Source organism: Bubalus bubalis, chromosome 22 (assembly GCF_019923935.1).
Source record: "Bubalus bubalis isolate 160015118507 breed Murrah chromosome 22, NDDB_SH_1, whole genome shotgun sequence".
Lineage (NCBI taxonomy): Eukaryota > Metazoa > Chordata > Mammalia > Artiodactyla > Bovidae > Bubalus > Bubalus bubalis.
The window spans coordinates 25,928,596-25,946,475 of NC_059178.1; positions in this window are offsets into that span (position 1 = coordinate 25,928,596).

The following is a 17,880-nucleotide window of genomic DNA, read 5'->3' on the forward strand; positions in this document are numbered from 1 at the left end:
AGGGATTGAACCCAGTCCCCCGCATTTCAGGTGGATCCTTTACCATCTGAGCCACGAGGGAATCCCTCCCTTCTACTAGACTGTCAGCTATTTCAAGACAAGAAGCGTGTTTTGTTTTTCTTAACCACCCCTCATGTGTTAGACAGAATCCTACACTTAGTATGTGATAAACATTTAATTTGGGGCCAACTCAAACCACCCAATCACCCAACCTGGAAACTACAATTGACTAAATTTCTCACATCCCTTCACTTTCAATCGATAAACTGGTCCTCTCGGTTTTGCTTTCTAATTAGCACTAAACCATCTCCCCCACTTTAAGTTTGCTCTTCCATTTTCACTGTTCCCATCAAATCATTTACTTTGGGCGAATTAGTGTCTATACTCCAAGTCTTGTTTATCTCTAGCCTATCTCCTTCACTGTTAGACCAGTTCTTCGTCTGAACAGAAACAATAATTTTAAATCCTGGTTTAAACTTTTAAGAGGTCCCACAGACTTTGCAATAAAATCTCAACTCTTTTTAAACTATACAAGGTCTTCCTTTGCATGTCCCTTTATTCTTTTGATTGAAGTGTTTTAATTTTTGTTGTTTATAAAACTACAATCAGGAATACACAAGAGTAAAATATTGCAAACAGGATGACTGCATCTTTAGAAACTAGTTCTCTTGCAGAAAAGTCTTTTTCTTCTCCTTCATAAAGACCAGTAAAAGAGTGTGTAAGTAAAACCAACAAAATATGCAGAAGTTTTACTTATTCACTTTTCTCATTTGTTTCTGTGTCCATTTTCTTTGGCCTGACAATTGCATTAACATAATTCACAACAGTACACAAAAGTAAGCTTATTCAATGTCTTTGTGATTTAAGAAAAACAAGAACATATTATTCTAGAGAAAAGAAAGCAATCTCTATGAGGGGCTGTACAGAGAAGGATGAATTTCTCTTCATTATTTAAGAGAACTTGGCTTCTTTGTTAAATAGTTTGACATAAGTAGCTAGTTTAAAATGAACAGAAGATGCTTCCACTGCAGGTAGCAGCCTTATTTATCAGAAATGTCCAAAGCGTATGACAAGAGAACAGACAATGTGTTCATCTGGAACACTGAGTACATAGAGGGGTGTGCTGGAGGTCAGAAGAGTCTGAGGAACAAGACTACAGAGGACCTTTAATATCCAAGCGGGCACTCGAAATACAAAATGTTGTCTAAGCACCATAAGAGGATTCTGAACTGATGTTAATTAGAGTGTCTTAAAAAGGTTACTGAATCCTGGATATGGGGAAGAATTGCTTGAAGTGGGTTGAACTAGTGGCAAAAAAAACCCAAAAACAAAACAAACAAGACCCACCAAAATAAGAAGGATGCTGCTAAGTCGTTTCAGTCGTGTCCGACTCTGTGCGACCCCACAGACGGCAGCCCACCAGGCTCCGCTGTCCCTGGGATTCTCCAGGCAAGAACCCTGGAGTGGGTTGCCATTTCCTTCTCCAATGCATTAAAGTGAAAAGTGAACTCGCTCAGTCTTGTCCGACTCTTAGCAACCCCATGGACTCAGCCCACCAGGCTCCTCCGTCCATGGGATTTTCCAGGCAAGAGTACTGGAGTGGGGTGCCATTGCCTTCTCCAAATAAGAAGGATACTGAACTACAAAAATAAAGGCACTTTTGGACAGTCATTAAAATAGAACTGACTCCACCACTGTTTTTTGGGCAGGATGGCTTAATGAAAATATGGACAGGGCAAATAATGACCAGGCCTGGAGTCAGGAAAGATAGGAAGACAGCCATGGAGGCCAATTACAGTGGTCTTTGCAATCCAATTGCTATCATTAAGTAGGATGTGATTTTAGTGGCTTCACTCCTCTAAGAGCTGTGTGCATCAGTGTGATCCAAGGTCTCATATCCTCCATCTTTTAGGTCCCATAGACTCACGTCTTCTCAACGAAACATTTACTTCTATTTGTAGTATAGTGGCTGTCACATTTATCTTTAATTCAAAGAATTATCCTTTGTGATGCAGCTTTTACTCACTTTCGATGTGCTTAGATAAAGTCATTGCCAGTGGTTGAATGACTTGAATGTGGAGGTCAGTAGTAAATTTCTAACATCCTAACAATCATTCAGGAAAGAACTAATTGGACTCACTGACTCAGATTCTGTAAATCTTTTCATCATTATCACTACATCATCACAGATGGCTTGACATACCTTTATACCACAACATGGCTTATTTATTAACTTTATGACTACAAAAAGTCTCTGTGATTTGAGTTTCAAATTTATGTAAAATTTATTATAAGAAAAAATAAAGTCACAATTCATTTGAAAAAAATTATGTATACTGCATTTGTGAAACAATTTTAAAATGAAACAAGTTGAGGTTAACAAAGAAGTGAGAAACTCTATAGAACTTCTGGTCATGTTTAGGTTTCAATATACTCTCTTTTATAAAAAAAAAAAACAAAACTCTGAAAAATCTGAATAGAAAAGAGGATGTGGAGTTTTAACATTAAAGAATTATGAATTCAAGGCAAGATGCGAAAAGCAATTTCTTTAGTCACTGGAAAAAATCAGTTAGCTTCCTGGGAAACAACCAGTAACAACTAACTAAATCTGCTATCAAAGTTGGCAAAAATGGTTGTATTCTCAATATGTCATAATAAATATACAACTCAAAATCTGAATGTGAATGGCATATACCAGAAATTCAATAAATGTATGTTAATTGAATAAAGGAAAGTGTGGCTATAGCAAACAACAAAAAAAACCCCAGATCTCCAATTTGACCACTGCAACACATATATCTTCCACACCAGTCTCTTCTATCAGGCTCTACAAAGATACAAAATTATAATACTAACTTGATTGAAAATCATTAAAGAAGATTTAAAGAATACAAAGACATGTCATGTCCATGGATAGGAAAATTGAAATTCTTTTAGATATCAATTACATTGAAATTTGTCTACTGATCTAATATAGTTGTAATCAAAGTATCAACTGGAGTCATAAACATAGCTATCTGATCCTAAAACTTCTATAGAATGTATCTATGCAACACATATGACTTATAATAAACTGTCCCAGAGTATATAAAGACTTCCTATGAATAAATAAGGCAAATACAAATGACACAGTAGAAAAAGTTGGCAAAGGACACAAATAGGTCTTTCAAATTAATGGAAACACGAGTGGCCCATAAACATGTGAAAAGCTGTTATTAACACGCACCCAATAGAGCAGAAAATATTTAATGTCTAAAACCAGCCACTGTTGGTAAGAATGTGAAGTCATGTGAACAAGATCACAGAACTGATGGTGATAAAAATGGCTACATATAATATTTGGAAACAGTTTAGCAATGAGTAATCAATTTAAGTTGTGCACACCCAGTGTAAAATAGATAGCTAGTGGAAAGCTGCTGTATAGCACAGGGAGCTCATCTCGGTGCTCTGTGATGACCTAGAGGGGTGGGATGGCGGAGGGAGGAAGGATCAAGAGGGAGGGAATATATGTATACATAGAGCTGATTCACTGCATTGTACAGCAGAAATGAACACAACATGGTTAAGCAATTATACTCCAAGAAAAAAATTTTTTAAACAACTAACTTGTGTGTACCCACAATCCTGAAATTCTACTCCTGCCTATACACTCTAGAAAAACCATTGCATATGGACAACCAGAAGACATGAATAAAAAACACAGTGAAAAAAAAAAACACTAAAAGGGCCCAGATAACCAACACCAATGAAATCCGTGTTCTCCAGTAAGAAGTTTAGAAAGCAGGAAGCATGTTCTGTTTCTTCCCACTGGAGAGGATAACCTCCATGGAGTTTAAAGCCAGCTGTTGTTGTTTAGTTGCTAAGTCGTGTCCAACTCCTTTGCAGCCCCATGGACAGAGGAGGCTGATAGGCTTACAGTCCATGGGGTTTCAAAGAGTTGGACATGACTGAGTGACTGAGCACATACATATACACAAAAGGATAGAAAATGAAGAAAATAAACATCCACATTATGATTATGACCTCTAAAAAGATGTCCTTTTCATTATAGGGGACTGGAATGCAAAAGTAGGAAGTCAAGGAACACCTGGAGTAACAGGCAAATTTGGCCTTGGAATACGGAATGAAGCAGGGCAAAGACTAATAGAGTTTTGCCAAGAAAATGCACTGGTCATAACAAACACCCTCTTCCAACAACACAAGAGAAGACTCTATACATGGACATCCCCAGATGGTCAACACCGAAATCAGATTGATTATATTCTTTGCAGCCAAAGATGGAGAAGCTCTATACAGTCAGCAAAAACAAGACCAGGAGCTGACTGTGGCTCAGACCATGAACTCCTTATTGCCAAATTCAGACTGAAATTGAAGAAAGTAGGGAAAACCACTAGACCATTCAGGTGTGACCTAAATCAAATCCCTTATGATTATACAGTGGAAGTGAGAAATAGATTTAAGGGCCTAGATCTGATAGAGTGCCTGATGAACTATGGAATGAGGTTCGTGACATTGTACAGGAGACAGGGATCAAGACCATCCCCATGGAAAAGAAATGCAAAAAAGCAAAATGGCTGTCTGGGGAGGCCTTACAAATAGCTGTGAAAAGAAGAGAAGTGAAAAGCAAAGGAGAGAAGGAAAGATATAAACATCTGAATGCAGAGTTCCAAAGAATAGCAAGAAGAGATAAGAAAGCCTTCCTCAGCGATCAATGCAAAGAAATAGAGGAAAACAACAGAATGGGAAAGACTAGAGATCTCTTCAAGAAAATCAGAGATACCAAAGGAACATTTCATGCAAAGATGGGCTCTATAAAGGACAGAAATGGTATGGACCCAACAGAAGCAGAAGATATTAAGAAGAGATGGCAAGAATACACAGAAGAACTGTACAAAAAAGATCTTCATGACCCAGATAATCACGATGGTGTGATCACTGACCTAGAGCCAGACATCCTGGAATGTGAAGTCAAGTGGGCCTTAGAAAGCATCACTACAAACAAAGCTAGTGGAGGTGATGGAATTCCAGTTGAGCTATTCCAAATCCTGAAAGATGATGCTGTGAAAGTGCTGCACACAATATGCCAGCAAATTTGGAAAATTCAGCAGTGGCCACAGAACTGGAAAAGGTCAGTTTTCATTCCAATCCCAAAGAAAGGCAATGCCAAAGAATGCTCAAACTACCACATAATTGCACTCATCTCACACGCTAGTAAAGTAATGCTTAAAATTCTCCAAGTCAGGCTTCAGCAATATGTGAACCGTGAACTTCCTGATGTTCAAGCTGGTTTTAGAAAAGGCAGAGGAACCAGAGATCAAATTGCCAACATCTGCTGGATCATTGAAAAAGCAAGAGAGTTCCAGAAAAACATCTAAAACATCTATTTCTGCTTTATTGACTATGCCAAAGCCTTTGACTGTGTGGATCACAATAAACTGTGGAAAATTCTGAAAGAGATGGGAATACCAGACCACCTGATCTGCCTCTTGAGAAATTTGTATGCAGGTCAGGAAGCAAGAGTTAGAACTGGACATGAAACAACAGACTGGTTCCAAATAGGAAAAGGAGTTCGTCAAGGCTGTATATTGTCACCCTGTTTATTTAACTTCTATGCAGAGTACATCATGAGAAACACTGGGCTGGAAGAAACACAAGCTGGAATCAAGATTGCCGGGAGAAATATCAATCACCTCAGATATGCAGATGAAACCACCCTTATGGCAGAAAGTGAAGAGGAACTCAAAAGCCTCTTGATGAAAGTGAAAGAGGAGAGTGAAAAAGTTGGCTTAAAGCTCAACATTCAGAAAACGAAGATCATGGCATCTGGTCCCACCACTTCATGGGAAATAGATGGGGAAACAGTGGAAACAGTGTCAGACTTTATTTTTCTGGGCTCCAAAATCACTGCAGATGGTGACTGCAGCCATGAAATTAAAAGATGCTTACTCCTTGGAAGGAAAGTTATGACCAACCTAGATAGCATATTCAAAAGCAGAGACATTACTTTGCCAACAAAGGTTCATCTAGTCAAGACTATGGTTTTTCCTGTGGTCATGTATGGATGTGAGAGTTGGACTGTGAAGAAGGCTGAGCACCGAAGAATTGATGCTTTTGAACTGTGGTGTTGGAGAAGACTCTTGAGAGTCCCTTGGACTGCAAGGAGATCCAATCAGTCCATTCTGAAGGAGATCAGCCCTGGGATTTCTTTGGAAGGACTGATGCTAAAGCTGAAACTCCAGTACTTTGGCCACCTCATGCGAAGAGTTGACTCATTGGAAAAGAGTCTGATGCTGGGAGGGATTGGGGGCAAGAGGAGAAGGGGACGACATAGGATGAGATGGCTGGATGGCATCACTGACTCGATGGACGTGAGTCTGGGTGAACTCCGGGAGTTGGTGATGGACAGGGAGGCCTGGCGTGCTGTGATTCACGGGGTCGCAAAGAGTTGGACACAATTGAGCGAGTGATCTGATCTGATCCTCGTTTCTCTGAGTTCAACCTTAATGAGAAAAATCTCAAATACTGAGTACCATAGAGCACATGCCTTCTTGGGTTTTACTTTCATCACTGGAATTGGAAAGAAATGAAAGGCAAGGTGCTTCTTATTTTGTAAAGCCCTTCTAGGAAGTGAGAACAAAACAAATCCGAAGGAACTCTTTACACCGCCTATTCAAACCAAAACTCAATAATTTTCTTATTGAACATTACGGAGAAGCACAGTTAAATTTTGCTTTATTCTATCTGCAGAATTCAAATTTATTCAAGTTTTTCTTATTTTTTACTGTGAGTTTCTTCTAAGGAAAAACAATTTTTACAAAGAACAAAGTTTCACTAGATATTATCCTTGTGAAATGAGTTTTCAGTAGAATAAAACTCATTATATTCTAAATCTTTTTTATATATAGTTAAGTGGACTTCTTAAGGTGAAGCCTATAACTTTTAACTGATTCTCATAAGGATTATGATTCATAAAAGGTTAAAACCACAGTTCTATAGTTTTGATGTTAAAGATCTTTAGACAGAATTCATCTAACAAATGGAAATGGTAAAGAAATTTAAAGAAAATCTTCAGGTTAGAAAATCATATCAACAAAATTTCCACTCACTACCATATACATATTTAAAGAATTCTTTGATACAATTTTCAATTTATGAGACATCTCCAGAAATGCCTCAGTCACAAATAAGAGTGCACAGCATAGCTTAATGTGCTTTTTAATAACACACACAGCATTTCTATTGCTAAATCTTCCTTTTATTTAAAAATACCTGGAACACTTTCCAGTATTTAAAATCTGCACATTTAGTAGTTCATGAAGAAGTGACAGTATTGAAAGCGTTTTAAGTGTTTCAGAGTTCTGACTCTTCATCATTAGTCCTCATTATCGGGCTGTCCAAAAGATATACTGACAATGTATATCAAGAACTCTGGCTAACTTGCCTTAAACTTTGCTGTTGTACCACCCACTTTTATATTTTTCCAGCAGTGCTTTTACTAAAATCATATTCAATTTTTGACAGTAAACTTACTTTAACTCTTTGTAGATTGGCCTTGATCATCTCATTAACATCAATTAAAATTTAAAATCATTTTTATTAAAACAGACTTTTGTATATTCTGATGGTGTCTTATATGAATTTCATAAGGAAACACTGGTAACAATCACCAGATTCTGCAACACTTTGTACCTCATTATTCCCAAGACGGATTTTTGAATTTTCATTCATTTATCAGAATCAGTTGTGAACTCATAAAGTGTGCCCTTTCATTTCGCTTAATCTATGATATCCAAAATCACGAGAAAACTCACAAATGCATAACCATAGAATAAATTTATCATGACTGCTACACTATGAATATATATATTCAATGATAAATTTCATATATGTTCTATATCTTTCCACCTATTTTTATTAAACTGATAATTTGTATTAATCTTATGTATAGAACCATATATATTGCCATTTGGTAGAATACCAGTCGGGTAGAAGTGACACTATTAAAATAACATGATCAGTTGCACATACCAAAGGCCATCACTTAACATTTTTTGATATTCATTGATTTGATATTTTCCACACTGAATTTTAAGTCAAAATTTCTTGTCAACATTCAAAAAAAATTAATAATTTTAAAACTATAGCTGAACTAATAAAACTGATTTATATTGTGCCATTTAGTATATTTTTCAAAGCTCTGTTATTCTTAAGACAATAGCAAATAAAAGATTCCACCTTCTGGGAATCTGGGAAAATTATAAACTATACCGCCATCCTCATTATTTCTAATTATCATGGTTTGACTTTGACCCCCGGGATAAATAATGTTACTTTCTGCTCTCTATAAAATGTCAACACTAGCTAAGAATATAGAAAAGATTAAACTTCACTAATTGTATTTTCACTAATTGAGCTTCTATATGATGGCAAATATATTATTCTGTAACTGATTCAGATATTGGGCTTCCCTGGTAGCTCAGCTGGTAAAGAATCCACCTGCAATACAGGAGACCCCGGTTTGATTCCTGGGTCGGAAAGATCTGCTGGAGAAGGGATAGGCTACCCACTCCAGTGTTCTTGGGCTTCCCTGGTGGCTCAGCTGGTAAAGAATCTACCTGCAATGCAGTTAAAAATAAAGATCTTTTATTTTTAGTTTCATGGCCTAAGCTTTTCATCTAAAGTGGAAACAGTTTCTTATCTCTAGTCAAAGCTCAAAAGGAAAAGGCATATGTCAAATACTTTAGCATGACATGTATATGAGGAAAGATTCTAAAATAGATTGAGTGCCTGCAGTGGGCAGTCATACTAGCAGTCGCACTGGAGCACACTTAACCCTATGAAGTCCATAATCTAGTTGCTCTGTGATCTAGACCAACTACGTTACAAAGTTATCAAAGAGTAGATGCATATATTAAATCATTCCAAGAAGTATCTGAAATTATAGAATATAGGGGAAGCCCAGGAATTAAACTAGACAAAGATTATCTAGATGGTTGAACGGGGAAAGCTTGGGTCCCAAATAGATTAAAATGATGAGATTAGCAATAGTTTCAGGGAAATTTTTAAAATGGTTTTATAAAGTGTACAGAGTGGGTGATTTTTGACCATTTAGGAAAAGTATTCATAAGTACATCATTTGTTAAATAAGTTGCCAATTTGTAACATACTATTTCTATTGCATTCTTCCTAATGGGTGTCCAGGTTGATCACTGTAGAACTTGGAGGTAGTGATTGCTTTTCCTGGAGCACTTTGCCAGATGGTCATTACTGTGTATTTAGCTGAGGTTGATTTTAAATTTCACTTAAAGACTAATAAACCTCCAGCAATTTTTTTGTTTTACCATTTTAGAGACAGCTACCTGCACTCCTCCAAATATCATTGCACTATTTCGATTGTTTGAGTCAATCTTTTCCCATCTGTGTGTTCTTATCTTCTGGATTAACCCAACTAGAATGTTTCTTTCCCTCACTGTTTTTAAGCTTCATTCAAGAAAAAGAATATTTTTCTTATGTATACCCTCAACATGTAAGTCAAACCCTTTTGTCCCTACAGTTTTAAAGGAAGAGAAATTTACTCTTCAAATGAAGAGAAACTGAGATTGCAGAATATGATGAGGAGCAAAAGACAGAGAGAAAATACACCAAGAGGGAAGTTTTGGAATATTTGAAATGGAAAAATTACCACAGTTTTCCCCCAACTAACCAACCCAAGTTTCCCAATCCAACCTATGATTCACTGCACTTTGGGATAAAGCAATCCCCTTTGTCTTCTTTGTCTACCTTATCAAATGGCTTGGACCTGGGCATCCCTCTCCTTTATCCAAGAAGTGCACATTTTCACATTAATTGCCAGCAGGAGAGTTTGAAGAGAATAGGTCCAGATGCTACCTTTTCTGTTTGCTCATGGAGAATACAAGTGACACAGAGTCTTTAAATCTTACAGATGTCAAGGGCATGCAATATAAGGATAGAATATAAGAGTTTCTAAGGAAGGCAGGCAGAAGGAACTGGAATTGAACACCTTCTGTCAATTCCATCCCTAATGACTCCATTCCTGCTTATTGAAGTCTTGCAATAATCACCTTTTCCAAAAAAGTCACCAGAGAGAAATTAAAAACTAATTCTAACAAACATTTTAACAAAATAGCAGAAGGAAAACAAGAGAAAAAGGGAATTTACAATATTCCATTTGAAATTAAGAAAAAAGGTGCTACTTGAAAATCTTTACAGTGCTGCTTTCATCTTTTAACTCAGAGTCAGTAAGCTAATTACAATTACTTTGTATTTATCATATGAATTAAGCCATACAAAATAGTAGACTCATGTTACCCATTCATTCTAGCACTCAGAAAAAAGAAATCTTCTTTAGGTTTTAATAAATGCAAGAAAGACAATCTAAGGAGATACTAAACAGTTTCTGAGACAAATACTAAGTTTCTTTATTCCACTGGTAATCTGAAAAATGTTTTCCTGACAGTTTAATTTTAGAGTATATATATATATATATATATATATATTTTTTTTTTTTTTTTTTTAATGTGGTTAACAGACCAGCAACATCAGATGCACCTTCTAGGAGTTTAACAAAAAAGTAGGCTCTCAGGCCCCTCCCAGATCTACAGCATCTAAATTGGCATTTTAACAAGATCAGATCCCAGGATGATTCATATATATATCCAAGTCCAGAAGAACTGCTCTGTTTACAAGAAATGATTTATGAGTAGTCCAAGTATAACATTTGTCCTTCACGAAAACTTTAAGAAGAGTTACCAGTGTTAAAATATTCAGCTCAATAAACCCACAATACACTTTACATATTAAGTGAATGGGTTCAGAATGTAAATCAACATAGCAAATAATGCAAATCATTTTATTTTATGTCTTCCGTTATTTGACTCTCACAGAAGAATTGAGTTACTGTAATTGAAGACTTGAGAACTGGCCAGTGAGGAGTGCTCTCAAAGTGTGTTAGGCTTGAAAGTAAACCTGGGTGGCTCTACTAGTTTCTGACAACTTGTGCGTTTGGATATAGCTAAGTCCTCCCAAGCTTCTCTGTGCCTTGGCATTTCCACTCTGAAGAGCAACAGTGCAGTATTATCACAGGCCTTAAATACCTGGGTGAAATTGACCTTGACTGTCACTACAGATGTTTCCAGGATGGGGGAAGGGAAGGAGAGGACATTAGATCAACCTTTCAAATGAAGAGTCATTCTAGAATTTTCTAAAGAAAACCAAGTTGCATGATACTACAATGAGATACAAAGTAAGGAAATATATGTCCTATTCTCAAAGTAGTTAAGCTCATTGTTTAATCTACATCAATATGTAGATCAATCATCAATACATCAATATCTACATCAATCTATTATCAATATCAATATGTTAAATTCTTCCATTAGTTTTACATCACCTACCCCCCTATACTGTGTTGTACTTAGGGTATATTTGAATATTTATAATATACAGGTCATAAGAGAGAGCTGTCTCTGAATAGACTATAATTTTATCTCAATGACAGTACCCAAATGTTTAAAAAAAAAAAAAGATACTACAACCAATTTGATGTTTAGCTGATAACAAATTGGTCAAAGAGTACAAACTTCCAGTTTTAAGAAAAGTTCTGGAAGTCAAATGTACATCATGGTGTTTATAATTAATAATATTCTAGCATATACTTGAAAGTAGCTCAGAAAGCAGGTCTTAAAATGTTCTCACAAAACAACGAAATGGTAGTTAGGGGATGGGATGGAATTGTCAGCTAAAGCTTGGTGGCCATCATTTTGCAACATGTATGTACCAAATCAACATGCTGCACACCTTAAACTTTCACAGTGTCATGTATCAGTCATGTATCAATTATATCTCAAGAGAGCTGGGAGAAAGTATTTTAAAACTGAAACTCAGTTTCTAATCATCTCACAATTGAAACTGCCTCCCAAATCCCACCAAGACTCTTCAATACCTTCCTTGTTAACTAAGAGTCTGAACCTGCCAGAGGTTTGGCAATGGCAGCTGTAGGAGAACTGAGAGCCAAGAACAGTGCCCTGATCTTCCCCATGTTGGATTAACCTGATCTTACTTATAGTTCACGGTCCATGGATCATTGGTTATCAGCTTTCCAACACAAAACAATATACAAAAAAGCACTTTATAATTAGACTGTTTAAATAAAGGAGACTGTTAATAAAGAAATTATATTTCCACAAGCAATTATCTTGACATTCAAAGTTTTTGTTTATATTGCACAGTTACAGACTGAATAAGTCCTCTCAAAATTCCTATGCTGAAGACCTAACCCAGATGTGATGGCATTTGGAAACGGAGCCTCTGGGAGCTAATTAGGTTTAGGAAAGGTCATGAGGGTAGGGCCCTAATCCTATCTGATTCCATCAATTGGTATCCATATAAAAGGATATCTGAATTCCAGTTCCAGTTATAACTCTTCCACTTAAAATTTCAAATGTGATAAAGTAAGGAGAGTCCATCAAGTGCCTCATACATTCTCTTTGTACTTTAAATGTTAATGGCTTTGGATAATAATTACAAGTCATTTAAACTCATAGGGCATCATTATTTCATATGGAAAATGGATTTGCTATAGTAATGCACATCCCCTTTCTGTCATATGCAATGTTAGAACCAATAAAAATAGACTTCAAAACACCAAATGATATTATTAAAGGTGATGCAGGTCTCCTTATTAAAATAATTCTTTTTGTCATCATCTGAACATTGTCATCAATGTACAGAATCTAGAGGCCAAATCATCAATGCTTTCTGTACTTTACTTCCAGTATCAGGCATCAGAGTATATTAAGGCAATGACATAAGCTGAGAGGCAACTGTAAAGGAAAGGTAATATTATGTTAGGTAACCAGACTGAAAGTTACAATGTTAACTAAGGGTAAGTAAGTATTCAACTTTCCTGAATATTAGCATGCTGTGCTGTGCTGTGCTCTGCTCTGCTGCTAAGTCACGTCAGTTGTGTCCGACTCTGTGTGACCCCATAGACGGCAGCCCACCAGGCTCCGCCATCCCTGGGATTCTCCAGGCAAGAACACTGGAATGGGTTGCCATTTCCTTCTCCAATGCACGAAAGTGAAAACTTGAAAGTGAAGTCGCTCAGTTGTGTCTGACTCTTCGCGACCCCATGGACTGTAGCCCACCAGGCTCCTCCGTCCATGGGATTTTCCAGGCAAAAGTACTGGAGTGGGGTGCCATGCTCTGCTTTGCTCAGTCCCTAAGTCCTGTCTGACTCTTTGTGACCCCATAGACTGTAGCCTACCAGGCTCCTCTGTTCATGGGATTTCCCAGGCAAGAATACTAGAGTGGGTTACCATTTCTTTCTCCAGGGAATCTTCCCAACCCAGGAATTGAATTCATGCCTCCTGTATTGGCAGGTGGGTTCTTGTACCACTGAGCCACCAGGGAAGCCCCAAATATTAGCATAGAAAACCCCAAACTTGGCTGACCAAATAATTTTTAGAAAGAAAAGAACAACATAAACAGTATTTTGAGAAATACAATATGAATACCAGTGCTCAAGGTTTGCTTTTAAAAGCTGAATTGAAATGAATATCCTCAACTGCATCAAAGACATTGTCTCCAAAAAGCTTTACCTCTTTTGGCAACAACACCCTCATCTCTAAAAGTACACCTGCAGTTAGGCTGCGAGCACCTCAGAGACAGGCTTAGCATCTCAGCTATCACTCTGTCTGATATAATGCAGAGTAGACATCAGCAGGATAAACATAACTGTACTGAATGAGCCAACTGATTGTATATCATTATTTGAAATACACTGTCCCGTTGTTTGTCATAAACCATTAAAATATCCCAGTAATTGCTTGTGCATCCAAAGCCTATCTGGAGACTGCCAAGGAGGGGCAGAAAACCCAGTGTCAGCTTATATATTAGGATCACTGCTAGGAATGTTCATTTCAATTCACTAAAGATTTGTGAGGTTCCTGCTCTGTCTTTTCAGTATACTAGATGCTATCAGAAAATAAAAGAAGTAAATGTCATGATTCTTGCCCTTAAGAGGAACTTGTCCATTTCTATCCCCACATTTATGTGCCATTAAAATTATTTGCCAAAGAAACATATCCCTCAATCTTCCATAGTAAGCCACTGCAGCATTTTTATTAGGTAACCCAAGTCATAAAAAGGGCAATTCTCGTAAATGTTAGGCTTGAACAAACAAGGGACTGTAAAGGATCTAGCAGAGTCACAGTGTTCGGAAAGCAAAGCAAGGAAGAAAGCAAGAAGTAGCACTGAAACTAAAATAGCAGTTGAGAAGGAAACCACTTTACAGGAGAATGCCATGGAAGAAAAACTGCTTGGCAAAAAAGCCATCTCTATCTCATGGGTGGTGGGCAACTAGTTTCTTTCTTTCCAGTCTTCTGATGCCAATTTGGAAGATACCAGATGAAGAAGATTGAGGGCAAGAGAAGGGGGTGACAGAGGATGAGATGGTTGGATGGCATCCCCGACTCAATGGACATGAGTTGGAGCAAACTCCAGAGATAGTGAAGGACAGGGAAGCCTGGTGTGCCGCAGTCCATGGGATCGCAAAGAGTTGGACAAGACTTAGCAACTGAACAACAAGGTGTAAAAGAGAAACAAGATGTAAAAGACAACGGGACAGGAACCACGAAGAAATGAAGTGCTATCTGATTAGCCAGGAATTTAGACGATAAAAAGAATAAGAAGAAATAACTTGGTTAAGCCAAGACATCTCTCGATTCTAATTTTGCTGAATAGTTTGACTAAAGGGAGAGAGTTTTCATCTAAATTAACGGCTAGCATTTACATTTTAATGGAACTTTTTAGAAGGTGTAGTAACCAAAATATTCAGCTATTTCCTTAGGGAAGGGACTCAATTCATATCAAAACACAAAAGCAGGTAAAATTAAGAACCCATTCTCCTAAGACCAAACAAAGTAAGCCTATTGGAAAAACCAGTTCAATAACAAATCAATAACTATTTTTAGATGAGAGATTCTTGACATCTTAGATTATTTCACCTTCACTGAGGGAAAGAAATTAGACATGTTACCAAACAATAATAATAATAGTAATTTAAAAACTTGGGAAATTTAAACATCAATTAAAACTCAACTACGTCCCAAGTGGTGACTAGCTGCCAGGCTTTTGTTTCCATCTCCAAAATTATTTTCTTTTTTTAAAGTCTTTGTTGAATGTTAAAATATTGCTTCTGTCTTATGTTTTGGTTTTTTGACCCCAAGACATGTGGGATCTTAGCTCCCCAACCAGGGATCAAACCCATACCCCCTGCATTACAAGGTAAAGTCTTAACCACTGGACCACCAGAAAAGTCCCTCCAAAACTATGTTCTAAAATCCAAGACAGGTGGACCTGCTGATAAATTTGCCTGCTTTGTACTAAACTACTGGGGATCTATAGTTGCTAATCTGCCACTTTGTTTCAATTTTAGGCATGACCGTGAGAAGGAGCATATTGATACGGTTTCAGGTTTACTTAACTGAAGAAATACAAAAGATGCTAAGTATATTAATCTGAGAGTTAAGCTTTTCTCTTGCATGTTGATTAACAGCTGTCTTCTGTTAATTAGTAATTTTCATAGGATGCAATAACAATAATAACATGGCAAAAATTATGTTTCTATAGGAAGCCAAGTATTTTGAAAACTGGTTGTTATAAATCCTGTTTGTGTTTTTCACACAGAAGGTAAGAAGGAAAAGGAAGGAATATAGTTACCCCTTTCCTACTAATCGTGCTAGAAGTGCAGGCAGAAGTCAAATAATCCTTCCCAGTTTTCTCAGTGAATCAGATGCAAGCTCACAGAGACTGAAGTAGACAGAAAAGAGACCAACATATGAGATAGCTTATTTATAGCAAAGTGAATATGTTTTTAATATTGATAAATAAAAATCTGAATTCCTGCTGATAGTTTCCACTGGGCCAATACATTCTCCCTCTTGAAATTTTAATGCCAATTCAAATATTTGCCAGAGAGAAAGAGAAAAATGAAGCCTATTTGGATTGATATGAAATCTTGGGGTCATAGATTTGTTATTTATGAAGGCATAAGTCCTGGAAAGCAAGTTAATATTTGTCTCTTTTTCTGCAGGTGAGAGAACGGAAAGGCAGATGACTCTAGCTCTAAGAATGAGGAAGCCTGGAAAGGAAGAGAGTGAGACCCTTAGGTTGGACAATTCATTAGGTACTGCACGGGTGCTCTTAGTCATCCATTCCCCTTGACCTTCCTTACTGTCATCATTTCCTGAATGTTTGAAACAAATAGAGCCCAATCTCAAATAATTCTAAATTTTCTGGCCTCAAACCAAACCTGGAAGAGAGTTAGGAGAGGGAACTGTCTAATGAGCCCGAAGATGAGTGAGTCATAAAAGGACACTAAAGTGTGGGCAAAAAGTTTCCATTTTTCTAGTGCCTCTTCTTCTCTCATCTTTCTGAAAGCAATGGTGGTTTGCTGCTTAATAGGTTGTGGAACTCCATACACATCAAAGAAAAGTATTACATAGGTATTTCTAGTTGGGCGTCTGTCTCTCCAGATGAGGTCAGCAGTTATCACTGGAAAAGTCACAAAGAGTGGGAGGTGACAAATACAAGACTTTCAGAGCATAAGGCTTTGTTACTGAGGATTCTGCAAAGTTTCCTTGGAAAGATCGTGAACACAATGGTCTGTGACCAGGATATGAAGAAACAGTGCACATAATTAGGAAAAACTACAACTGCTACCTTCTGCTTACAAACTCAGAACCCAGTTACTGGGCAGCTGTTACAGACATTTCTTTTTGAAATACTTACCAAATGGAAATGGGGGCAGAGAAAGGAAAAGGTAAATATTTCAAAAAGATGCAATTGAAATGAAATCTCTAACTTCTAAGAGTCCCAAACTGGGAGAACTGTCCCACTAATCTCATGAGATGACAGAGTGTCTGTCACTAACCCAGTGTTTGTGTTGATGTTCATTTCCCTGCAGTGTGCTTGCAAAGGAAGCAGGATTGGCTCTGTAATACCTCAGGAGGAACAAACTGTGCCTACCCTAAGTCAAGGTGGTTAATGTCTTGGCTAGAAAAGTGAAAAGATGGGTGACACTCCATTAATTATTTTCATAGTACTCAACACCATAGCACATATGCTCGTTAGCCTAATGACCACCACAGCTTGGAGAATATGTGGGTGGTTGACAATATATCAGGGCTGTATACTTCCTGCCATGAAGCCACACAGGAAATGGAGGCAGAGAAAGGAAAAGGCAAATAAATCCAGCAAAGGAGAAAAAACAAGACACTTTTGGCATGGTCTGTGGTGGAAGGAGTTAAAAGGGACAGGTGCACACTGGAAAACTCTTAATATCATTACTGGCCACTGCAAATCCAAAGATATCTTCTGCAAGATTATACTTCATATTCAGACAGAAATAATGTTACTTTTGAAGTAAAATTAGGAAATGGTTGCCATTCTTACCTTATTTCCTCATGCTGGCTTCAGAATGTGTACATGATCAATATGAAGATTCCACCCATCCCAGATAGCAACATTCAGAAGAGAAGGTAACTTTCAGATTCCGAAGACAACCAAAGGACAAGGTGAAAATTCCCAAATTCAAACTGTGGAATGAGAGAGATACATTGAGCTTTCTATATATTAATCATTACTTTAAGTTTTATTAACTTTAGAAATTACAGAGTGAGGGTCATGATTATTTTAATTTCCAATTCTCTTCTCACCAAGAAACTCTTAAAAAAAACTTACAAATATCACAGTATTCTAGGACCTAAAATATACCAAGTTCATTTATTCCTCAATAATATTGTTTCCCAAAGCATTTTCCATGGAACACTGCCCCTCTTCAGTACACAAGATAAAAAG